The sequence below is a fragment of the Macrobrachium rosenbergii genome, chromosome 14 (assembly GCF_040412425.1).
Source record: "Macrobrachium rosenbergii isolate ZJJX-2024 chromosome 14, ASM4041242v1, whole genome shotgun sequence".
In the NCBI taxonomy this organism is placed as follows: domain Eukaryota; kingdom Metazoa; phylum Arthropoda; class Malacostraca; order Decapoda; family Palaemonidae; genus Macrobrachium; species Macrobrachium rosenbergii.
In genome coordinates this window covers 12,411,563-12,431,952 of record NC_089754.1, presented here as the reverse complement: position 1 = coordinate 12,431,952, position 20,390 = coordinate 12,411,563, and the positions used below count along the sequence as shown (strand labels likewise).

The window sequence follows — 20,390 nt, the reverse complement described above, 5'->3', positions numbered from 1 at the left end:
ATTTCTGAAGACCCCTCGCACTCGCTTGCTTTTTAAGTGTGTCTGTCTCACATTTTCTTTTTTGGTTCTTCCAAGGAAAACAGATTTTTGTTTGAGATTCCCGCAAGTAATTGTTTCACGACATTGCATCGCTGGACGATTACGACGTTAACGGTTTCTCACTGACTAGTAAATTGTTCTTGGCTCTTCCTTCAGGAACCAGAGAAAGAAGAAATAATGAGTTAATAAAAGCAAGGGAAACCAGATATACCTAGAACTATTAATTTACATTGATGATAATGAATTTTCATTTCTTTACTAAGGTCTGCTTCTCTGGATGTTTTCATTCTTCGAATCGGTATGGTTGAGTGGGGATAATGGTATACTTAGTTCGTCATCAGACTTAAGATAGATTCTTGAATTACATAAATGGTTGAAATTATTTCTTTTTTAATTTGACTACGTAGGAAAGAACTCTTCGGTGATTAGGCCGTGTTTACTCTTATCTTCTTGCTATAAGTATCACGTACCCTTCAGTGACTTTCAACTTTATTTCTTTGGTATGATTTTCAACTTAATTATTTGGTATGATTTTCAACTGAAGTTGCACACACTCTTTTACTTCATACTTTGTCTAGTATCTCAATTCTGTTTTGCCACATTGCCCAATTTTGTATTAATCTTTGCTGGTGGGATTTTCGTTTGCATTGATGTTATTGTTCTATATACCCCTTAAAAATGAACGAGAAAAAAATCGGTTTCTTTTGTCTTTGACTGATATCATCTCTGTTTTTTTTTCCCTTTTTTTAACTCATAGATGCATGTCTTGAGCGTTAAGAGAGAGTGAGAACCTTTCTGTTCTTTCTTTATTCCTCCTGCTGCTTCCGCGAGACTTTTCTCTCCAGAAGTCTTTATGTCGTAGCAGCTTATCTCGAGAGAGAAATTGAAAACATTTCAAGCCAGGAGGCTTTATTCAGAAGATGAACATGTGGATTATTTCCCCTCGAGATTATGGTAAAGTTTCTTGATCCCTGCGCACAGAAGCCTGCCAGTCATCAACCAAGATGCAGTTCTGTGTTGTGGGATATATGCGTCTTCCCTGCTCAGATAATCACGGGAGGTGCATGTGATTTAGTGCAAGCGGAAACCACAGGAAAAATTTGTATCTCTGTGATAAAAATGAATTGCTTTCCGATAGCAACATTCCTCATGTTACTGTCTCAGAACTTTCCTGTGTAATTATTTAGGGAACCAGGATTTCACCTTTTTATTCCTTCTCCGTTTGGAGAAATTTCATTTGCTGCTGACCCTTTATAACTAGCAGCTACAGCAACGACTTCAAACTTCTCTTGTGAGTTTGGACGGTAACGACTGAAAGAATCTTAGATGGAAGAAGTATCCAGTTATGTGTTATTTTATCTTTAGGTCAGCGTCTGTGTCTTTTATCTTTAGTGAAACTCTTGCAAACTTATACTGCATAATTGCGAATGTTACAGTGATGATGATTAAGAGTACAAGTATCCATGAAATTAGAAAAGGTAAATAAAAGTTGAGTGGAAAGACTAAAAATAGTGACTATTCCTTAAAAATTCATTAAGGCACAAGGTAAATTCAACAATTATAAAATTTTGAGAAACAACAGCACTACTAGGATGTATTCAAGTGTGAATTCTTATTTTCAAGCCATAAATAATATCATAGTATTAGAAACATTAATAAAACTAGTAATCAAATGAAGGAAAAGACTGTAAAGTTATAAAAAAGACCTACTGATAAACAATATTGCTGTTAAGATGCTCGTAGAATATGTCCATAGAATATAAGCCCATAACACTATACTTTTCATCTTTAGATGTTCTAAGCCGTAAAATTATAGATACAGCTTAAAAGTACCGTGGGGCATTAAAGAATATCAGTCCCCATTTTTTTTTTTCACAGTTTCCGAAAGGTGCACCTCATCTTTTTTCGTGTATCGCCAACAGTTGGGAGAAAGGGACACACGGTGGGACAGACAGGCGAAAAACAGAGACATCTCCCGACCAAATCTTTTTCGGGTGAGGTGAGGAGAGGACGAAGCCTCAGCCGTCAACATGTTAACACTGAAATCTTTGACGCCTGAATCTCGTGAAACTTTTCAGGGGAGAGATTTGTGATACGTTTTGCGAGTTGGGTTCTCTCTGACTGACTTTAGATAATAATATATCTGTGGCCATTTCTGGACTAAAGGAGAATGGACACGTCAACTTCTAAAACAACACTTTTTCACACTGGATAAAAAATTACAAAATATATATATATATATATATATATATATATATATATATATATATATATATATATATATATATATATATATATATATATATAATATATGTATGTATACACATATACATATACACTTTTATGTTATTATATACTATATATATATATATATATATATATATATATATATATATATATATAAATTTATATATATAATTTTTTTTTACATTGGCTAGTGTAAACAGAATCATAACGGGAACAGATTAGCAGTTTTTGTTGATATTTTTTACGATGAATTTCCCATAAGAAAGATAAAAAAAATTTTGTGTTCAGTAACCTGCATAAAGATGCTGTAGATGAAAAAAAATTACTGCAAAAGCCAAAGGATATAGGTGTCAGCGCAGAGGTGATAGGTAAAGAGAAAAAAAAATACATGCGACGGGATACACTTCGTCAGTGCACTTCTGTATCTTAAAAATAGGTGTCTAACATTCGCTTTCATAAGGAATAGTTGCAAGTATATATATATATATATATATATATATATATATATATATATATATATATATATATATATATATATATATATATATATATATATATATATATATATATATATATATATATATATATATATATATATATATATATATATATATATATATATATATATGGTGTATATATATATATGTGTGTATTGTGTATGTGTGTATATATATATATATATATATATATATATATATATATATATATATATATATATATATATATATATATGGGGTGTATGTGAGTGTATACCTAGAAAATGGAAAAAAATTCGCTTTGATATTAGTAAATCTCTTCTTTCACAAGCTTGCTAGTTATTGTCAAGAAAGAAAATGAAAACATAATTTGTTTATGAGAGAGAAATAACAAGGTATTTGAAGGGAGAATTTTTCCATAAAAGACAGAAAAAAATAGAATAGGTGGGGAATTGGAGCAGGATTTGATTTATTATTCATTTACCAGGGGGAGAGAGAGGGAATTTTAATTTTCATAAAAAATTTTGTATCTTCCGTGTCAAGCTGTTTAATTACAAGGATATTTTTATCGTAAAAAAAGAAGCTGGAATTGTATTTGCTTTCCAGATTTTATGAGAGACAGAGTGTTTTTCAAACGAGGCAGATGAAAAATGCAGATGGCTAGGACTCCTGTGTTTGATCATTTTGGGTTTTTACGTAAGTAGTAGTTATTGAGATAGAGGTGATTAGGCATCCCAGGTGGCCTTATGTTATGATTCTACTCTGTTTTCTTTTTGTCTTTAACGTTTTCCCGTTTTCATTAGTTTTATATTTTTTTTCTTGTATTCAGTTATTCAGCTTCAAAGGCATATTATTTAAGAATCTGATTTTTGGACTTTTTGTTTCCATTACTTTCTTACTTACTGGTTGTTGATTATTAAATCTAATTTATTGGCTTCTTAGTTTTGGATTCTCTTTTGTTGAATTTTTTTTTTTTTACTGACTTAAAGCTTTTTAAATTTCTGTTCTACTCTATGGAGATGTTACCTTATGGTTCTTATTTACTGACAGTATTTTGTGCAGTTGCTTCTTATTTATAGTTTCTGATTAATGAGTTCAATGACGATTCTGAATTTGAATACTTTAATTTGTTGGCACATAAGTCGTTTTTATTCAGTGAGTATCGATTATGAAACTAAGAAGTTTCGTATGTGAATAATAGGCGGTTTCCGAGTTGTATCCTGTTGCATGGATTCGTATTGTTCATTGTGTTTATGGGTTGCTTTAATTCTGATAATGTTTTATGAAGCTTTTGTCATATTTGATAGTAGTTTGTGAACCTTTTTAATTTTTGCATGAAGTTTGATGTAATTTTGTTGTTATTCTTTCTGATTATTATTATTTTTTTTTCAGTGGAACTTCAGTCATCGAAAGGTATTTATGTTTTCTCTCTTATAAACAGTAGATACAAATATTAGTAGGGGTATCGTCTCATGTACCATCAGGTAATTTTAAGAAAATTTTCTTTTACATAATTTCTCTGTCGCTGTAGATGAAATAAATCTAGACGTGGAAAACATTCTGAAGCTGATCTGTTGATCTTGTTAATACTCAGATAATCGAGAGTTTCCGAATAGGGGGCCCATCGTACGGTATACAAAGTCAGTTGAGCCAGATAATATTGGTGGAGTGTTCTTTCACTTTTGTTATCACATGGCTTTTTCTTGAAAGACTGAGAGATATTTCCAATGACTTCGACTTCGTACCTTATCGGCTAAAAAGATAAAGATCATATTAAGTAATACTGACTTAGTAATAAAAAAAAACACTTTTTTGGTTTTTTTAAGTTATATTCATGAATATTTTAAAACGTTGTGTAACATTTTGTGTAATTCAACATTCTACAAATTTATCTGGGAAAATTGTAACTGCTTTAGCAAATTCCATTTTTAATGAATGTAAAGTGTAAGTATAGACTGCCTGAACGACAGAATGGAACATTAATTCTAAGGTTAACGTCTAGGAAATTACATAGTGACTCCGAGCCATCATGAGGGAAAAGAAAACTCCGTAGTTACTTCTTGCAGTGTTTTTAATGCATAATAAGTATGAGATTATCTGAGTGACGAAGAAATGAAATGCAGCGTAAAGGTTAATATATTCCAGATCCAGATATGGGAAAATATATATGTAAGAGAACGAGTAGATTTTGCTTTCACCCAAAACCTCATTCTTTAAGAAGGGGGTTGATCAAAAAGGAAATTCTCTAAAACTTTTATCGTCGAAATCTCGTTTTAACTTTGGAATCGTGGATGATCCCCCTGTACAGAAAACACCACATCTGGTATGTCATCCCCATTTCGCAGATGATTTGAAGACTACAAGAGACACATTTCAGAGTATTAAACAGTTCACGTGACAATTTTCTTGTAGTGGCTTAAGCAATAAGCATCATTCTCTGCATAACCGTCATTAATATTTTATTTATTATATATCTGTGGTAGCACCAGGCTATTCTACCTTTATCCAGTTCTTTTATCTTTTGTCACTGAATGTTTCTTTTTGAGCGGTGCATGTGTTGAACTATTTAGGGATTGTTACAAGGGCATTTTTTCTTCTGAACATAGCTCTTCAGTCTTTACGGAATATTTCAGGAATATTAAAAAGGGAAATAAAATATTTAATCCATTCTGATAATCATTGCCACGCTAATTAAACATCAGTATTTTAAACATTGTTTTTATTTTGTTGAAAATGATTTCCCGTTTTTGTATCAGTGATGATAAAATCGGAATAATAAAGATCCCGCTCTTTTTCCCACCTCCTCTTCATTAAATTTCTGTAAAATACTAAAAAAAATTTTCCTTTACAGTTGTATTAATACCTAGCCATAAGAGTGGAGGTAAACAAAACCAGCGAACCACTAAAGTGAAGTTTACATACGGGGGTCTCTCTCTCTCTCTCTCTCTCTCTCTCTCTCTCTCTCTCTCTCTCTCTCTCTCTCTCTCTTATTGCACATACCCGCAATAACGTTTACTTTTCCTAAACCCATTACGTATGGCATCTCTGGTTAATTTTGGGGGTTGGGGTGAGGAGGGGGCAAGTCAGCGATGTGTAAATTGCTTTATGTAGTATGCATTTCCATTTAGGTGGTGAGTCTGCCATTGCTGAGTAAATCCTGGCCGAATGCTATTATTGCGGAAGTCTCCTCTCGTTCGTTTTATTATTTAGTTATCAATTATTATTATTTTCAGTTACTATTTAGAATAGTTATTGAACTTGACTTCCATTTCTTTTGACGTGAGCATTAGTTTTAAGGCATTCGAAGGGGGATGAACAGCTAAAAGTCCAGTTTGTTTGAAATTTTGATTAGTCTCTGTTTTTCTTGTTCACCTTTGCTCTCCTTTCTTTTTTGAAGATGAACAACGACCAATGACTTTATAAAGGACGAAACTATATTTAATTCTAGTAAAGGCGCAGTTGAGTCCAGCGACAAGGATGTAGCCTACGTTAGACAACAACCTCGCAATGCAGAGTATCTACGTGAAAAACTGGCGAGGGAGAGAGAGAGAGAGAGAGAGAGAGAATTTGATTGAATGACTGATTGTTTTATTTGGCATCACGTATACCATGGCCTTCGTAGCCAATAATATATAGCTTAATAAGGTGATTTTCGAAAAGAAATATTTTTTTACCCGAAATTATAAGGTTCGATTATCACTCGCAAGCCAGAATCTCATGACACCACCACTTGCGGTGTAGGTTTGATTAATGCTCAGTAATGATTCTGATATTAATAACCAGAGTTCCCTTAACACTTATTTGATCTCAGCCATAACAATTATAGGAACAATATCATAAATGTGTGTGTGCACGAATTATCACATTCGAGTGCTTGCATTGAAGCAGAGGGAAAAGTATTAGACTAATAGGAACTCTCTTATGACTGTCCCAAAAGAATATGCGCTACGTAAACAGAAATTTAAACAGTATATAACACAGACTTCCTGGAAAATCAAACCAACAAGTAAAATCTTAACAAACGAAATTATCACCCAGGAAACCGAAAAAATATTCATTTGAATGTAAATCAAAATCTGAAATGCTGTTCCATGAAAAATAAACCGACGATAATGACTGAATGGATTACATTGGCAAGGTTATTCATTGAAAGAATCATTCCAGGAAAATCGCTTCTATGTGAAAATAGCGTTAATGTGATAGCCAATTAGAAATATATCTAGTTACAAGTAAAAAGAGGGTAGGAGTTGATGAAAACGAACGAAAAATATAAAAAAATGACATGTCTGAAAAGTAGAAGTATCAAAGGCCTGGACGAGATGAGAGACATGTTAGCCCTTAAAGTGAAGTGTAGATTAACCGGCAGTATATTTCTTTCACGTCTTTTGGCTTTGCTAATTCGCGTCCTTAGATTTTACTTAGGTTTTTCAAGACAAATTCCCATATAATGCTTAAAATAATGTAGTTTTAGTACATCTGAAAGAATTTATGGTAAATATAGGCTTTTGCCATTAAAAATATGCAAGAGGAATGAATAGATATTCATGGGAAGTTCTTCTAGACCAAATCCTAGAATCAGTAATTTGTTGTCTTGCACCGAATGAAAAGGCAGCTTAAAAATGTCTGCCTATTACCAAAGCACAACAATTGTGTTATGCTAATTAAAGAGAAAATTATGAAAAAACTAACTGTGGTGACCATATACTGCGGTTGTCCCAAACAAAAATATGAAGATATAAGATTCAGGGAACCTCCCTACAAGGAGCGTCATTTGGTAACATTTTCTAAACAGCGTAAAGGACTTGGTTTGGACCCTCTGAATTTAGGCGACTAAGTCCCAAGAAAGATACGAGGGCGGGCGTGGCTGAGTATGTGTATTTCTTTTGGAAACCTATTATTGAATTAAAAATATCGCCATTTTCCACTTTGTGACCGTGAAGGCAGCTCATTCAATGGTTACTGCCACTTCGTTAGAATATTTTGCTTTATTTTTTTTTTCCTATTTTCCCAATGTTTCATCCTTTTTCATTCTCCAGAATATAGTTATGTTGCATTTCATGAATTTAGTTCATCCGTACTCACTGATTCCTGACATTTCTTTTTTTATGAATTTCTTCTTCAAAAAAATGTATTATTTCACACATCACTACAGGTATTAATTCACGGTTAGTCTGGTTTTTAAAATTTTTATTGATTGAATTGTAAGACTGTTCTTTTATGGAAAATGTATCTGTCTGTTGCCAAGGTAAATGAACCTTATTTTGAATCGAGAAATGTGCTTTCTATATAGATATCCGTGCATATTAAAAAATTACTCTTTTGTGTTTTAAGAAAAGATTCTCATATTCTCTATAGCAAAATAGCTAGAAAACAGGTTACCTTCAACAAAAGCATGTTACCACACCCGTGATGTTTAAGAAAGATAGAATGACGGAAAAATTCAGTACTTGGGCGCTAAAGAATTTTACCATGTAATCGGAAGACATAAAATAATAAAAAATGATCGATGTAGCCTTTGGATGAGATTATTTAGCCTTATACACATCAGTTTTCTTTGACAAAAGAGCAAACTGGGGAAGAGAAGCGTGACATTCGTCTACAGATTTCTTTGTGAAACGTCCCCATTATTTTAGAAAGCCATAGGGTTTTCATGCGTAACTCCCATTTTAAAGTACTTCTTTCCTTCCCCGTTTTCCCTTTCATTAAAACTTTTGTCCTTTTCCGGACAAAGGAAAATGGTATGTAGGATGGTCTTCACCTTATGTTACCATCGCATTGGAAAAAGACTTGGCTATTTTTTTTTTCGTTTCAGTGCAATCTGTTGTGTGTGTGTGTGTGTGTGTGTGTGTGTGTGTGTGTGTTATACCACAGACTGAAATGCAGGTTGTCTTAGTGTCCGAGTAAATTCTGAAATTTTGCAAATTTAAATAAACTGATATTCTAAGAGATTTTTCGTGTTATATAGCAAAGTCTTTTATTCAAACAGTTGGATCTACATACTCAAGCGCAGTGTTTCAGTTAACTTGATTAAAAGCTACATATGTGTATATAAATCAATGTACACTCATAAATAAATGTATATTTAAATATATATGTATATATACATATGTATTACAAAAGTATATATAAATATATACATATGTATATATGTATGTATACAAAAGTATATAATATACATATATATAGTGTATATATTTATAAATATATATGTAGATGTGTATATATGTATATATACATATTTATATATAATGTATGTTTATACATATCTATATATAATGTATGTTTATACATATCTATACAATTATATGTATGTATATATATATATATATATATATATATATATATATATATATATATATATATATATATATATATATATATATATATATATATATATATATATATATATATATATATATATATATATATATATATATACAGTATATACATATGCCGAAATTTATAGATGCCAGTGTCCATTTAGTGAATGATTACTTAATGCATATATTAGAACCTCCTTACATATCCAGAAAATAATTAGTGATTTTGAACCTGCATATTTGTATAGTAATGTTGAGACCTATTATAACATAATGATATGGTTTTGATCTGGCCCAGAGGCCAACTTGGCTGAATTAAGGCCACAGAATTATTTTAACTGAGATTCACGGCACTTACCATGGAGGGGGGCCGGTAGTAGCATCTAACTTCTACTGTAGGTCTGGGTTCAGACTAAAGCTTATTAGAAAATGTTGGCTTAAGACCTTCTTCAAATGAAGGATTGACTAGGTAAATGCTTAGGGTTCATGTAATTAATTAATCGGAAGGATGGGAAAGGATAATGAACAGGTGAACAGAGTCCTGTTGACCAGTCAGTTATACAGTAGATGAAAGATCCACGATGATATGCAAGGGGGTGCCCCCCCCACTTGAGAGAGCACCACAATGGGAGATACAGGGGTTAGGCCACTATGCACACCCAAGATGATGAGATAGTTCCACAGCAAGCACTCCTGTCTGCAATTGAGAATGCAATGATTACTAAAAAGTCGACAGCGTAGTCAAAGGGAGCCAAGGGGGTTGCACTTATAGTGCCAAGCAACTCAATCCTGCAACACTGGTTAATACACTTACGTTACTGTGTTACGCACTTCACTTATGAACACAGGTCTCGCTGAGGTAAATCGCAGTGAGAAAAGAAAATAAAATAGTGAGAGAATCTTAATTCAGGTACATTACCTTCTTCGTGAGATGGGGGTTCCTCTTCTAAAGGCGCCAGCAATGGAGAGTGATAATGAAGGGAGTCACCACAAAAGTAACTCGGGCTTCTAGACCAGCCACGTGGGGAAAGCAAGGGGCAGCTCGAAGGGAGCAAGAGGACTGTAAGTGTCCTGGATAGGTCATCCAACGTCTCTGAGGTCGATCTGCTTGCGCAGCACGCTTTTGCAACGTCAGAGGATTAAGATTCCGCTCCATCCAGGTGGCGTTGTCTTCGCTGGTACACTCCATTTTCTATGGAGGGCTTGCTCGTGGCGTTTGGTGGGCAGGCCACCTAGCGAGGTCACTCATGCCCAGATGTTATGGCGCCAGCAAGTGGGCCAGTGGCTACGGGCTAGCTCACTTTCTCTTGTGAATCACTCCACGCTGGCAAGGATTAATCTCCGTAGGACCGCACCTGGAATTAAGTCCTCGGGCAGACCACTCAGTCGTAGGAAGGTTAAAGCCTAACCCAAGGGATGGGTGAGAGAGAGCTCAAAAGATCCATATTATTTACCACAGCTTCTTTATTTATTATGAATTCACAAGAAGTTTAAATATTTACTCTTATGCTTTATTTTACTGTAATTGTGATAGGAGGGTTGGCGAGGAAGAGGTTCCCTCGTTGAAATATATATATATATATATATATATATATATATATATATATATATATATATATATATATATATATATATATATATATATATATATATATATGTATATATTTACATATACATAATTATATATATATATATATATATATATATATATATATATATATATATATATATATATATATATATATATATATATATATATATTATATATATATATATATATAATTATATATGTGTGTGTGTGTATTTGTGGTTGTATTTGTATGAATGTCTTCCAGTTATCTGAGGGATTGGAAACATGAAGTAGAGAGTTTTCACTCGATATACTTTTCTAGTATTTCCGACTGAAAAAAAATGATTTTCAACATGCTTCTCTTGATGGCGTGAAACTACCCAGCATCTGAACTGCTTACAGGGAAGTAAATGTAAGCCCAGTTTAATTCACCTTAAAGTAAGCAGATTTAATAAGTAAAAATATGAAACATTATAGCCTATCTCTGGTTGTAGTTACTTCCCTTCAAGCATAAACCCCCAAATCCCATCAAGGGAAAACCATAACAAGGTTTGCCTTTCAAAATTAAAATAAATTCATGAATCGGTAGTGATAGAATTCAGCTTAATCAAATGAGCCATTATAAAAAATATACCAAATATCTGAAATATCCCTGTGTTATATTATGTTATAAAACACTGGTGGAAAGTACCAAGGAATTCCAATAAGTCGTGTCACTTAAAAAAAAGGTAATTACATAGGGAAGCGGAAACAGTTTTGACTACAACCTAATAATAACTTTAAGTAAAAATAAATGTAAAATAAGAAATACGGTTGAGCTTTGTCTTTAAATGTTTTAATGGTAAACCATTATCTGGATCCTCTGGAAATTGAATTTGTTATATTTTTTAACCACATTTATATTTAGTTGAGTGTATGTATGTGTGTGTGTGGTGGTGGTGTTGGTGTACGTGAATAAGAAGCAAAAATATACAGATGGAATAAAAAAAATAAAAAAAATAGAGATGTCATCTTAGATAAGTATTTGTTGATAGTGTATGTATTACTCTAGACTGCCAAAATGAAAACACACACATATATATATATATATATATATATATATATATATATATATATATATATATATATATATATATATATATATATATATATATTAGTTACATTCCGAGGCCGGTTGAAAGAATGAAAATGGATTTTTTAATTAGCTGCCTTGAAGGCCAACACAAAGTGCTCAGAATGTAAGCGATAAATTTTATGAGTAAACTGACTTACCTTGATATCACATCTAAGTAAACAGAGAATTGGAGGTCGCCTTGGTAAATTATAACCAGTGAATGCTTTAAACTGAATTTATTTACAAAAGAAGCAATCAGGAAATTAATATTTAAGGGCTGACTGACTAGCAAGCAAGCACTCACAAGGTGCAGTAAAAGGTAGACACTACGTAGCAAATTGCTGAATCTGAAAAGGCTACCGCCCTGAAATAGTTCGACGTTCTGATGACTTTAATGCAGACTGGTTAAAAGATTTTCGGTGGTTAACACAACTGGATTCCTAAGGGGGGAACTGTCTAGTTCCCCGGGACTGCACAATCAGAAGACTCTTGCACGTGGCAGAATGGCGGTTAACGTCTAAGCTATTTTGGTTCACAAGGCAGCGGCAGACCACTCCAAGAGCCAGATAACAGGATTCTGGAAGAGAGTTCCAGGTTAGCATTTAAATACAATGATTTTCTCTCACATGAAATTACTTATGCACGATGGAGGAATTGATAAATTAGATTTTATTAGCACATGGTAACACTATGGTGGGAATGATCTAATTATCACTGAACTAATTTAATTTGAGCTTAGGACAAGTCATGAGGGCAAATGGGCTTGCTAGGTCTGATTGAACAAAGGGGCTTTGTTTAGGAGAATGAAAAATTGGAAATACTGAGAATGGAGAGAAATTCACGAGGAGAGAAAGATACTGGCATTAGACTGAGTGCTTCCAGACGTACCTGATTCCTTCTGTGCATTGAGCTCACTGCAAAAGACGAATTTCGGCCACAGGAGTCTTGCGAGCCGTGCCAACTTGAAGAGAAGAAGGGCTGCTCCAACTTGATGCTTTGGCGTTCTGCGAAGGAGTGCGTGTGAGCGGCCAGGTCGCGGGACATCTCATTCGATTTTTTTTTGGGTTGTGCACAGGACATCGTCGATCTGAAAGCAGTGAACAGCCAGCCAAAGGTCGTAAGTGAATAGGTCTTATAGCTAAGTCTTTAAGGGTCAGCATAGTAGCCCACTTAGGTCCTGACTAGTCTTTCTGTCCCCAACGGCTATCTAACCCCCCAAAACATCGTACGATGCTGGAGCTAAGAAGTCGGTACGTTTTCCCCCAAATCAGGTGATATGTCGGTTAGGCCTACATAAGTTCATCCCCCCTTAATGGCGTCTCCTCCAGCCGCCGTTAAGTTTGATTTTCTAGCTAACGGGCTGAAGGGATGAATGGAATATATATGAAAATATATGTGTTTTCATTTTGGCATTGTAAAGTAATACTCTCAAAATATATATACGATATATATAAATAATATATACATATTTTTTATTTATTTATGTATTTGTATATTTAATTATATATGTATTTTATTTGTCTAATTAATTTATTTTTATTTTTTATAGTTATTTAATTTATTTTTTATTATTTTTTGTTTCGTATTTTTTTTTATTTTTATTTATTTTATTTAATTTTTTATTTTTTATTTAAAATTTTTCTTTTTTATTTTACTCCTTATCCTTTCATTTTTTATGTATTTTTTATTTTTTCATTTTTTACTTGATATTGATTATTATTTATTTTTTATTTTATTTTTTATTTATTTTTATGTATTTATTCTTTTGTTATTTATTAATTTACGTATTTAGATTTATTTTTATTTTTTGTTTTATTTTATTTTTTATTTAATTTTATTTATTTGTATTTATTTGTTTATTTTCATGTATTTTTATTTTTTTATTTACTTATTTTTATTTATTCACTTTATTTATTTACGTATTTATCTTATTTATTTATTTCCTTATTTTTACTTACTTATATTTATTGAGTCATTTTTATTTATTTTTATTTATTTACTTATTTATTTATTGACTTATTTTTACTTTAGTAATTATTTTTATTTATATTTATTTTATATTATTTTCATATATTTTATTTTATCTATTTAATTATTTTTTATTTAATTTAATTTATTTTTATTTTTATTTTTATTTATTTTATTTATATTTATATTTATTTATGCATGTATTTTTACTAATTTATTTTTATTTTAATTTATTTTTATTTATCTTTATTTTTTATCTTTTTATTTTTATTTGTTTATTTATTAATTTTTTATTATTTTTTATTTATTATTTTTTTAGTTATTTATTTTTAGTTATTTATTTTTATTTATTTATTTTTATTTATTTTTATTTACTTTTTATTTATGTATTTTTATGCATGTATTATATATTTATTTTTATTTAATTATTCTTTTGTATTTTATTTTTTAATTTTTATTTTATTTAGTTATATATTTATATTTTATTTATGTATTAATTTTAATTTTTATTTATTTTTATGTATTTTTTATTTTTTATTTATATATTTTTATATATTTGTTTTTGTTTGTATTTATTTTTGTTTTTATTTATTAATTTTTATTTATTTTATTTATTTACTTTTATGTATTTATTTTTATTGATTTTATTTTATTTTTATTTTATTTTTTATTGTATTAATATTTTGTTTATATATATATTTTATTTTTATTTTTATTTTCATTTTTTTTTACTAATTAATTTTAATTTATTTTTACTTATGTATTTTTAGTTATTTTTATTTGCTTTATTAGTTTTTATTTATTTTTATTGGTATATTTATTTTTATTTATTTTTATTTTTTTATTTTTATTCTTTTTTATTTTTATATTTTTTTTTTTTATTTATTTTCATTTATCTATATTATTTTTATATTATATATATATATATATATATATATATATATATATATATATATATATATTTATTTTTACTTGTTTATTTTTATGCATGTATTTTCATTTATTTTTATTTCTTTATTTTTATTTACATATTTTTTGTTATTTATTTTTTATTTATATATTTATTTTTATATTTTTAATTTTTTTTTTTTATTTATTTTTACTTATTTAATTTTATGTATTTATATTTATTTTTTATTTATTTACTTGCATTTTACTTATTTTTATTTTTTATAATTATTTATTTACATATTTTTTTATTTATTGACTTATTTTTATTTATTTGTTTTTATTTATTTATTGACATTTATTTTTAGTTATTTGTTTTCAATTATCTTTATATTATTTTTATTTGCTTATATATTTTTATTTTTATTTTTTATTTATGTATTATTTTTATTGGTTTTTATTAATTTATTTTTATTTGGAGCCACGATGGCTCGGTTGGTAGAAGCAGCAACCTGAGATTTCATAGAAGTCTATGGCGAGGGTTCAATCCCTGCAGCCGACCGGTCAGAGAAGGCGGACACTTTGCTATCCTTGTAGACACCCCGGGATTACGTATGTAATCAATGGATAGGTTTGCTGAAAGCAAATGGGTGTTACAGACTACTACACACATAAACAAAGCCACTCCAACATCTTCTAAAAACATAAGACACCTTACACGTCTCGAACTGTCAACCTACCCGCCCAGTTCTCCTCGCTGCTGGGAGAAAGGGAGCTGGGGATTTGGTACAATACATGTACACATTCATGACCGGGGTCTAAGCAATGTCAGGCAGGGCAGCCGATCGAGGCTACGGCCTACCCCATCCCCAAATCAGTCCTTCAAAAGAAGGCATCGTGCTTACCCCATATAAAAATGGGGAAAAAAAAGGCACGTTAAAACGAATAAGAAGATTAATTTATTTTTATTTAATTTATTTTTATTTTTATTTTTAAATTTATTTCTTCTTATTTACTTATTTTTAGTTATTTATTTTTATTAATTTATTTTTATGTATTTATTTTTATTTATTTTTTATTTACTTATTTTTATTTACATATTTTTATTTTTGAAAATTCTTTATTTTTATTTGTATTTATTATATATTTCATTCTTTACTTATTTTTATTTTTATTTAATTTTTATTTATTTATTTTTGTATTTTTTATTCATGTATTTTTAATTTTTTTTATTTTCAATTTTATTTAATTTTTCCTTTACATTATTTATATTTATATTTATTCATTTGTATTTTATTTTTATTTATTTTTGTTATTTATATTTTTATTTAATTTTTATTTATTTTTTAATTATATTTATTTATTTTTATTTCTATTCATTTTTATGAATATTTATTTATTTTTATTTCTTTATTCTTTAGTTTGTATTTTTATTTCTTTTTTTTATTTATTTATTTATTTTTATTTGATTTAATTTATTTTTATTTACTTGTTTTTATTTATATGTCTTTATTTGTATTTATTTTTACTTTTGTTTATTTATTTATTCATTTTTATTTATTTTTATTTTATTTTTAATATTTTTATTTTTATATTTATTTTTATTTTTATTTTATTTATTATTTATATAGATTTATTTATTTTTATGCATTTATTTTTATATTTTTATATATTTAATTTTAATTTATTTTTATTTATACATTTTAATGTATTTTTATTAATTTATTGTTATTTATTTTTATTTTATTTTAAATTTTATTTATTTTTATTTTTTTTTTATTTATTTTTTTTTTTAATTTTTTATTTTATTTTTATTTATGTATTTAATTTTATTTATATATTTATTTTTATTTATTTGTGTACTTATTTTTATTTATGTTTACTTATTTGTTTTTATTTATTTTTATTTTTTTATTTATTTACTTGTTTTGATTTATTTGCTTATTTACTTTTATTTATTGATCTACTTATTTTATTTCTTGACTTATTTATATTTATTTGTTTATTTTTTATATTTATTCATATTTTTTATTAATTTTTTTATTTTTATTTTATTTATTCTTATTTTATTTGTTTATTCTTTTTTATTTTATTTTATATTTTTTATTAATTTACTTTTATTTTATTAGTTTTTCATTTAATTATTTATTAATTTTTATTTATTTTTTATTTGTTTTTATTTGCTCATTTTTAGTTTATTAATTTTTATGGATTTATTAATTTTTATTTGTTTATTTTATGTATTTTTATTTATGTATTTTTATTTATTTATTTATTTTTATTTTTATATATTTCATTTTTAATTTTTTTTTTTTTTTTTTATATTTATATTTTATTTCTTTCTATTTATTTATTTATTTGTATTTATTTATTTTTATTTATTTATTTCGTGTTTATTTAAAATATTTTTATTTAACTTTTTTATTTTTTTTATTTTATTTATATTTATATTTGTTTATTTTTATATTTTTTATTTATTTACTTTTTATTTTTATTTTATTTATTAATTATTTATTTTTATTTTATATTTTTATTTTTTATTTATTTTTATTTTTTATTTTTTATTTATTTTATTTTTTCTTTATTTTAATTTTTTATTTTATTTATTTTTATTTATTGATTTCTTTATTTTAATTTATTTATATATTTCTATTTAATTATTTTTTATTTTTGTATTTTTATTTATTTGTTTTTATTTACTTTTATTGAATTTTTGCTTTATTTTTATTTTTTATTATTTATTTATTTATTTTTATTTTTGTTTATTTTTATTTATTTACTTTTATTTATTTTTTATTTTTTAACTGGTTAATTTTTATTTTTATCTATTTATTTTTTATTATTTTATTTTTATTTACTTATTTCTCTTTATTTATTTTTGTTTTTATTTTTATCTTTATTTATTTTTATTTTTGTTTTTATTCATTATTTTTTTATTTTTATTTAATTTTTGTTTTTATTTTTTCTATTTTTATTTTTTATTTTTATTTATTTTATTTTTTATGTATTATATTTTATTTATGTATTTTTGTTTTTGTTGTATTAATATATTTGTTTATTTATTTTTTGTGTTTTTATTTAATTATTTTTATTAATTTTTTATTTATATTTACATTTATTTATTTTTATTTATTTGTATTTATTTTATTTGTCGGTTTTTAATTTATTTTTTTTTTGTATTTTATTTTTTTCATTTATTAATTTGTATTTTTATTAATTTAATTTATTTTTATTTATATATTTTTATTCGTTTATTTATTTTATTTTTTATTTTATTTATTTATTTTATTTTTTATTTTTTTTATTTATTTATGTATTTTATTTTCATTTATTAATTTTTATTTATTGTTATTTTTATTTTTTGATTTATGTATTTATTTTTATTTTTATGTATATATTTACGGATTTTTTGTTTATTTTTATTTTTTTTTATTAATTTTTATTTTTTATTTACTTTATTTATTATTTATATTGTTTTATTTTATTAATTCTATTTTATATTTTTATATTTTTATTTATTTTTATTTTATTTATTTTTATTTATTTTTATTTGTGTTTAATCTTATTTATTAATTATATTCATTGTTATTTAATTTAATTATTTTTATTTGTTTATTTTTATTGATTTATTTTTATTTAATTTTATTCTTTATTTATGTACTTTTTATTTAATTTTATGTATTTTTATTTTTTTATTTTATTTCATTTTTTATTTTTATTTTTATTTTTTTGCTTTTTAATTTTTATTTATTTTTTTTATTTTTGTATCTAGTCTTTTTGTTTATTTTATTAATTTATTTTTTTTATATTTTTTATCAGTTTTTACTTATTTTTATTTATATTTTTATTTATTTATGAATTTTTGATTATTTTTATTTATTTTTATTTTATATTTATTTATTTTAATTTATTTTTACTTTTTTATTTATTTTTTTATTTATTCTTATTTATTTTTTAATTATATTTATTTCCATATATTTATTTTTATATTTTTATTCATTTATTTTTATGTATTAAATTTTTAAAAATTTTATTAATTTTTTATTTTATTTTTATTTATTTATAATACATCTTTATGTATTTTTATTTTTTATTTATTGTTTATTTTTTTTTTTTATCTTCATTTATTTTAGTTTTTTTATCTATTTTTATTTTTAACTTATTTTTATTTTTATTTATTTTTATTTTTTATTTATCTTTATTTTATTTTTATATTTTTATTTCCTAATTTATTTATTGATTTTTATTTTTATTTTTATTTTTATTTGTATTTGTTAATTTATTTTTAGTTTTTTACTTTTATTTATATATTTTAATTTTTTATTTATTAATTTTAATTTTTTTTATTTTTATCTATTTTTAGGTTATTTTCTTTTATTTTTTTTTTATTGTATTGGATATTTTATTTTTGAAATTTATTTTTATTTTTTTTTTTTTATTTTATTTTTTTGTTTTTAATAATTATTTATTTATTTATATTTTTAACTTTCTATTGATTTATTTTTATTTATTTATTTATATATTTTATATATTAATTTTTTATTTTATTTTTATTAATTGTATTTTTTATTTTTATTTTTTTTTATTTCATTTATTTATTTTTATTCATTCATTTTTAATTTTTTTAATTTTATTTTATTTATATATGTATTCATTTTTTATTAATTTTATTTATTTCATTAATTTATTTTTTCATTAATTTATTTTTATTTATTTAATTTTATGTATTTATTTTTATTTATTCATGTTTATTTTGTATTTTTATTTTTTTATTTTTATTTATTTTTATTTTTTATTTATTTTTATTTTATTATACTTAAATATTTATTTTTATTTATATTATTTTTATTCATTAATTTTTATTTATTTATAATTTTTTTATTTTTGTTTATCGTGTATTTTTATTTATTTTTAATTTTTTTTTATTTATTTTTATTTGTTAATTTTTAAAATTTTTATTTATAAATTTTTATTTTTGACTCATTTATTTATTTATTTTTATTTTATTTATTTATTGTTAGTTATTGGTATTTATTTTATTTTTATTTTTATTTTCGTTTAATTTTTATGTAATTTTTATTTTTTATTTAATTAATTTTATTTATTTATTTGTATATATTTTATTTATTAATTAATTTATTTTTATTTTATTTATTCATTTTCGTATTGTCAATTATTTATTTATTTTTTACTGATATATTAATTTATTTATATTTATTTTTTATTATTTATATCGTTTTTATTTTTATCTTTTTATTTGCTTATTTATTATTTTATTTTATTTATATTTATTTATTTTTATTTTATTTATTTATTTATTTATCTTTTATTTATTGTTATTTATTTATTTTTATTTATATATTTGTTAATTTTCATTTATTAATTTTTATTTTTTATTTATATTTATTGATTTTTATTTATTTGTTTTATTGTTATTTATTTTTAGTTATTTAGCTTTATTTTTATTTATTTTTGTATTTTATTTATTTTTATTTGTTTATTTTTATTTATTTATTTATTGTCAATTGTTTATTTTTTATTTAATTCTTTTATTTACATATTTTTTTATTTTTCTGTTATTTAATTTTTAATTTTTTATTAATTTTTGTTGTTTATATTTATGTATTGTTATTTAATATTATTTTATTTTATTTATATTTATTTATTCGTATTTTTTATTTTTATTTTTTTGATTTTATGCATATATTTATTTATTTATTTATTTTTATATATTTATTTATTTTTATTTTTTTATGTGTTATTTATAA

At 24.9% G+C, this 20,390-nt stretch overlaps 1 long non-coding RNA gene across 1 annotated transcript in view; it reads left to right on the top strand.

Moving 5' to 3' along the window:
- The window catches only part of LOC136845568 (uncharacterized), a 301,515-nt gene that overhangs the window by 136,185 nt on the left and 144,940 nt on the right, over positions 1–20,390 (top strand). Inside the window, exon 3 of the long non-coding RNA XR_010855185.1 lies at positions 4,155–4,175. This is a non-coding gene — a long non-coding RNA (uncharacterized lncRNA). The remainder of the gene's footprint in view (positions 1–4,154; positions 4,176–20,390) is intronic.